The following is a 7,313-nucleotide window of genomic DNA, read 5'->3' on the forward strand; positions in this document are numbered from 1 at the left end:
GTCATTCCCTTCTACAATTTAAAGTGGTTCATAGGGCCACATGACTAAAGATAAGCTGTCTTGTTTTTATTCTGATATATCTCCCTATTGTGATAGATGTAACAATGGAAAAGCTTCACTAATTAATATGTTTTGGACTTGTCCGAGTCTTGAAAAATATTGTAAGGAAGTATTCCAAACTTTTTCGGTGCTTTTTAAAGTAAATTTTAAACCTAATCCTTTGACTGCCTTATTTGGTATTGTTGGAGGAAATTATATTATTTTGGAGACACATGATTTGCATATTTTGGCCTTTATTTCTCTTATAGCCAGGAGGGCATTGTTGCTTCAGTGGAAGGATGCCACTCCGCCTACTCATGCTCATTGGTTACATGATGTTATGTCATGTTTAAATTTAGAGAAGATTTGCTTTTTAATTTCTGAACCTAGACAAGATTTTTTAAGATTGTGGGGACCTTTTTTGAATTACTTTCAAAATCTTTGATTTGGTATTAAGCACAGATGTTGGCTATATGACAAGACTATATGATATTTACGATATGTTAAGGATTTTTTCCTTTTCTTTTTTTTAGCCAAACAGCTGCTTTTTTCTGGCAGTGGGTTAGATTCTTTTGTGTAATAAAATTATATCTTTTCAGTACAGTATTATGGTAAAATTGAATTTATATGGATATGTGATAATGAGACTATGTTTGTGATTCAAATATATTGTAATTGATACATACTATATATCCTGTTGTACTCTGTATTCTTTTATGTCAGAAATCAATAAAAATATTGGAAAAGGAAAAGATTACAGCAGATAAGGGTATCACACGTTCTGTTTTAACAGCATGTAAAATGACAAGTAGTGCTCGCTCTGGCAGCACATATAATAAAACTGGAACGATACAGAGAAGATTAGCATGGCCCCTGCTCAAGGATGACACGCAAAATCGCGAAGCGTTCCATATTTTTAAAAAAATGACAAGTAATGTAAAATGCAATTGGATGAAACTGAGGACCCAAAGGATTGAACTCACTGCTATGAAATGGAGGCATGCTGTTCCACATCTGTCTCCCAGTAGCAGAGTACAATTGGTGGTGCTTCTCAAGAGTTGTGAAATTATAGAGGAAGCATTGGAAGAGAGCCAGAATGGAATTGTCATCCTTAAATAAGAGGTAGGGGATGTAAGAAGGGCACTTAAGGAAGTCATCCAATGAGAGAGAGAGATACCATTCTCTACTCAACCTGCATTTTGCAGAGTCAATGGATTGTTGAGGAAACACCAAGCTAAGGTGGCAGCAACAAAAATTACTCTACAAAGCGGTTAATGGATGTAAGGCAATCTTGCAGATTCTGTAATCAGAATCAGGTTTATTCTCACTAACATATGCTGTGAAATTTATTGTTTTGCAGCAGTACAGTATATGATATAAAATTACTATAAGTTATGGAAAATAAACAAGTATTGCAAAAGAGGAATAGGTAAGCAGTGTCAGTGTTGAGGGTGAAAGTTCCTCGGTGTGAACATCACTAACAGCCTATCTGGTCCAACCACAATGATGTCATGGCCAAGAAATTTGACCAACCCTTCTTCATCCTCAGGAGGCTAAGGAAATTCAGCAAGTCCCTATTGACTTACCAATTTGTATTGATGCACCATTGAAAGAATTCTGTCATTGATACACTATAGCTTAGTATGGCAACTGCTCTGCACGTGACTACAAGAAATTACCTAGAGTTGTGCACACAGTTTAGCACATCATAGATGGCTACACAATCTGCCTTGTTATGATCTTGCACATTATCATTTACCTGTACCTTACTTTTACACTTTGTTCTGCATTGTTCTTCTTTTACCTTATTCCAGCTCAAGGCACTGTGTAATGGTTTGAACAGTATGCAAGACAAGTACATTGGACAGTAATAAACCAATACCGATATCAAGAAGCTGTGCCTAAATTGTTGATACCTCCTCCCCAATGGTAGTAATTGGAAGAGGGCACTTCCCAGATGGTGAGAGTCCTTAATGATGGAAGCTGCCTTTGTGAGATACTGCCACTTGAAAATATGCCTAAAGGTAGGGAGGGTCGTGCCTGTGATGGAGCTGCAGTTGCTTTTGATGAAAATAAAGGACCCACTGTAACAATGACCCAAGAGGCAACCTTCCCTGAGGACCTAACGCCAAAAGCAATCAATAGAGTTTAATTTGGATCTTTCAAACTTCCTGATTGTGGCAGATCTTCTTCATATTTCTGAGCCCAAATGCTGCAGATAAACAAATCTATGACCCAAGCAGTTTGGACGAGCAAGATAAGGCTCCACCAGTGATGCCTGTTGGGAATACTTGAAACAGTCCTGTGGTAGGTGGAGGTCAACCTTTTAGGTATGATCATCAAGAAAGCAAAGCCCCTGAAGATTAGGTGCAACGCGTCTCGTCAGGGAAGTGGAAGCACAGAGGGTGCAAAGGAAGGGAGTGCCTGGGAGAGTGAATGGAAGAAAGGCTGAATACATTGCTGATTGAGTAGGGCAAGCAGATCTCATAAACTGAATACTGTTGCCATTCGTAAATTAGAAAGTGAGAGAGCTTTGAGTCTGTTTGAGTTTGGTTGACATGGAGAGTGTTTGCATGATTAGTAACTCCAAGTATTCCTTCACTTTAAAGCCATTAAAAGTTAAAAAGTCTCCAAGCACAACACTGTGGGCCAAAGGGCCTGTACTGTGCTGTAATTTTCTATGTTCTGTGAATCTTATTGACTACATTTTAAGCTGTCCTGCTTAAGAGTGAGTTAGATTTTGTAACTGAGCTGAACTAAAGTGCATGAACATGGGACAAGTTTTCAAATGATGTTTTTATCCAGCAAATTCTGAGCTCCCTATGGACTTAAACAAGGATAAAGAGGGATGTGTATGAGTGAACGAGGAAGTGAAAAAGGTGTTCAGTATTATATCTGTGATGAAGAGGAAATTGGAATTACCCAGTATTCTGCCCAAGCTGATTATATGCTAAGGAATAGGGTGAAATCAAACAAAATATCCCATGTTATTTAAAATTGTAATGCTCCTTATATTTTAAGATATGATGTGAATCTTTATTGCTTATTGTAAGATACAGTCAACCTGCCTTTTATCACTAAAATAAAAGAATGCACAGAAGGTACAGTTTATTGCAGGGACAAAAGACCCTAAAATAAAATACCTCTCTTTTGACAGTGACTATTACTATAGGGTTCTGTTACAGGATAAGCCCCTTGTGGAGAAAGATCTTCCATAGCAAACATCAAAAGGTATCAGAACTACCATGTCATGAAGCCTGACAAGACACAAAGGAAGTATAATTAATAAAATAAGCTGCATTGCTTATGTATACTCTGTCAGCTGTGTGGCACATATAAGGTAAAATTTTACTAGCTCTGACTACTCTTGAAAATTATTAGGAAAATCAAAAGGATTACACAAACAAAGTGGTATTTCTCCAATGTTTTTAATCAGTCATTTCTTTCTGATAGAGTCATACAGCATGAAAAGAGGTCCTTCAGACCAAATTGACCATCGCAACCAAGATTCACATCTAAGCCAGCCCTATTATCCTGGGTTTGGCCCTGGGCATTGTTGATTCCATACCAGGACAAGATTCAGCAGTTAGTATATGCTCCACAGTGCATCAAGAGAAGTTTGTCAAAGTTTTTGCTGACATGTCATATTTATGCAAACTTCAAAGAATATAGAGAAAATGTTGTGCTTTCTTTGTGATAACGCTTGGATTCCCCTACACGTCACTGAAAAAAATGTTCCAACCTGCTCAATCTATCTCCATAATTCAGTCCCTTGAGTTCCAGCGACCTCCTTGTAAATATTTGCTGCACTCTTTGAAGTTTAATGGCACCTTTCATATAATAGCAGGGTGACCAAAACTGTACATGATACTCCAAAAGCAGCTTCAAAAACATTTTAACAACTGTAACGAAACATCCCAACTTCTATACCCATTGCTTTGACTGATGAAAGCCAGCATGTCAAAAGCCTCTTTCACGAATACCATTTCTGGGAAATATATTTGCACTCCGAGGTCCCTCTATTCTACGATACTGCCCAAGGCCATACTGTTCACTGTGAACATTGAAATGATGGAATGTTTACCGTGTTTACAAATATAATTAGAATATGTAGAAGACCGATCAGACCTGATGTGACTGGCACACTGCGGAGATACATTCAATTCTCTAACCAAGACTGGATATTTTCTGGCTCCATGCGGTTCTACAAATGTTCATGTATAGCTGAAAATGCATGTAAAGTTTTATGACTTGGTGTTACGTCAGTTAATGTAGGAGATGTTAAATGTGTATTTTATACATGGCGCACAGCTGACAGAGTGTGTAAAAAAATGCAGCATGTCTTACTTTAAGGACAATAGATGTTGAATGCCTACCTTGACTGTTGGCTTTATGTTATAGAAGTGGGTTTCAGTGGGTCCGTGGAATTTTGTATTTGCAAGCCCATTCCTGTTCTCTTAAACCCTAGAATTGGAGAAGGGCTGAATGGGTGAAGATCAAGTTTCAAGTCAACTTTCAAGTGCTAGCTGATCTACTGAGGAGTTACATAGAATAGTACAGCACAGTACAGGCCCTTCGGCCCACAATGTTGTGCCGACCCTCAAACCCTCCCTCCCATATAACCCCCCCCCCCCCAGAGTTCCAGTGAAGAGTTCCAGACATCTCTTTCAATTCAGATTTCCAGTAACTCCTTTGCTCTATATTTCACCGTTCCAGCTCTTATAGAAGGTGGCACGGTAGTGTAATCCTCCTATAGTCCATAATCCCTCAGCACATCTTTAGGCTATGTTTATCATCAATGCGAATGATCGAATGATGCATTTCACCATGTGTTCCAAAGCTTTGATGTACAGGTTACAAATAAAGCTAATTTTAGAAGATCTTTATCTTTAAGTCAGCTGTTTGGTTTTGCTGATGTTGCGTGAGAGGTCGCTGCTGTGAACCGCTCAATCAGATTATCAATCTCCCTCCTATTTGTCGATTCATCACCACCTTATTATTCAGCCAACAACAATAAACACACAGCTGTGTGGGGCACCTGTACTGGTGGTGAGTGTGGAGGAGATTTTATTGCCAATCCTTACTAACTGGAGTCTGTCAGTGAAGAAATCAAGGATCCATTTGCACAGGTCTTGGGGCAGAGTGGGATGTATGGCCTCCCACATCCATGCCAATACTTTTGTTCATCTATGCTAATCCAATGTGCCTGTATTAGGACTGCCTACGTAGGTATCTGTCCAAATACCTCTTGAACATAATACCTGTATCTGATTCCACCAGCTCCTCTGACAGCATGTTCCGAATACCAACCACTGGCTGCATAAACAAATTTACTCCTAGGTCCCCTTAAAGTATCTTGCCTCACACATAAAAACATCATGTTGTTGGTCATCTTATCATGGGAAAAAATTTTGGCAATCTACCCCGTCTCATAATTTTGTATACAGTACTTCTATTGAACTAAAAATCAGCATCCTTCACTCCTGGGAAAATAGGCTGAGCCTGTTCAATCTCTGCCATTTAAGTACTGTAATCCAGGCAGCATCCTGTTAATCTTCATTGCATTCTCTTCAGCTCAAACACTGTCTTCTGATATGGCTGCGAGAACTGCACATAATACTCCAAGTGCAGTCTAACCAGCGTTTTGTAAAGTTCTAACACAACAGGGCAATGGGGTGAGGTGTAGTGGTATGAACACAACCCCTTCCTTAGTAACATAACCCTGATGGTTGTTAATTTTGAGTCTCTGGGCATCCATATCACCAGCAACTCCAAATGGTCCCTCCATACTGATGTGGTAACCAAAAAAGCATCAGCATGTGTAACTCCTTAAGTGTCTTGATCCCAAGGATTCTCTTGAACTTCTACAGATGTGCTAAAGAAAATATTGTGATGGATTGCTTCTCACTTTGTATTGGTGACTGCTATGGTCTGATGGAACCTGCAGATGGTGGCAAGCACAACTCAGTCCATCACAGGATTTTCATTTCCTTCCATTCTGCATACTTCACGTGATTGCTTCAAGGAGGCTTACAATGTCATCAAGAATACCTGCCATCCTGGCCATTCCTTTTTCTCTCTTCTGCAGTACTGTGCAAAAGTCTTGGGCACATACAGTATAATATAGCTAGGGTACCTAATACTTTTGCACAGTACTGTATTTGTCAATGTGGAGTGGAGAGCGAGTTTGGAAATCAGGTGGGAACAAAGGATGGTGGGAATGGCAAGGGTGGAGTGCCATGGGAGGAGTGTGGGACAGGTGGCAGAGAAGGAGTGCTGGGGTGGGGGATAGCATGGGTGCAGACACACCCAGCTCTGAAACACCATGAAAGGACATTTGGTTGCAAACAATTAGTTTATTGATCATTACAGAATGTCTCTCTAGTGCTTCCTGCTCCTTTTCTCTTTTCCCAACCATGATTCCCCTCTTCCTGTCCCCTTACTATTCTCAGTCCACAATAGAATTTCCATATCAAAATCAGGTTTATCATCATTCATGTATCATGAAATTTGTTTTTTTTGTGTGGCAGTAGTACATTGCGATGCATAACATTACTACTATGCAAAAGTCTTAGGCGCCCAAGCTGTATATATGTGCCTAAGACTTTTGCACAATACTGTACCTTCTGGGTTGAAAGGGTACAGAGAAAATTTACAAGAATTTTGCTGGGACTGGAGGACCGGAGTTATAAGGACAATTTGAATAGGTCATGACTTTATTCCTTGGATCTTAGAAGATTGAGAGAAGATTTGATAGAGGCATACAAAATTATGAGGGGTATAGACTGGATAAGTACAAGCAGGCTTTTTTCACTGAGGTTGTGTAGGACTGTAACTAGAGGTCATGGGTTAAGGGTGAAAGGTGAGGAGTTTAAGGGGAACATGAGGGGAAACTTCTTCACTCAGAGGGTGGTGAGAGTGTGGAATGAGCTTCCAATGTAAGTGGCACAAGCCAGCTCGATTTCAATGTTTAAGAGAAGTTTGGATAGGTACATGGATGGTAGGGGTATGGAGGGCTATGGTCCCAGTGCAGGTCGGTGGGCGTAGGCAGCTTAAATGGTTTGACATGAACTAGTTGGGTCAAAGGGCCTGTTTCTGTGCTGTATTTTTCAATAAATCTATGACAATCACCATCAGCACAGGTGCACTACAAGTCTGTGTGCTTAGCCCCTTGCTGTACTCACTTTACACTTATGACTGTGAGGCTAAGCACAGCTCCTATGCCACACTTAAGTTTGCTGATGACACCACTGTCATTGGCTGAATCACAGGTG

The 7,313-nt window shown here is 39.9% G+C and overlaps 1 non-coding gene across 1 annotated transcript; it reads left to right on the forward strand.

Moving 5' to 3' along the window:
• Positions 1-850: 850 nt before the first annotated feature.
• Positions 851-957, forward strand: LOC132392036 (U6 spliceosomal RNA). Its single transcript, XR_009511414.1, has one exon. It is a non-coding gene; the product is annotated as a U6 spliceosomal RNA (small nuclear RNA).
• Positions 958-7,313: the final 6,356 nt, after the last annotated feature.

This window comes from Hypanus sabinus, chromosome 3, assembly GCF_030144855.1.
Source record: "Hypanus sabinus isolate sHypSab1 chromosome 3, sHypSab1.hap1, whole genome shotgun sequence".
NCBI classification, from domain to species: Eukaryota; Metazoa; Chordata; class Chondrichthyes; order Myliobatiformes; family Dasyatidae; genus Hypanus; species Hypanus sabinus.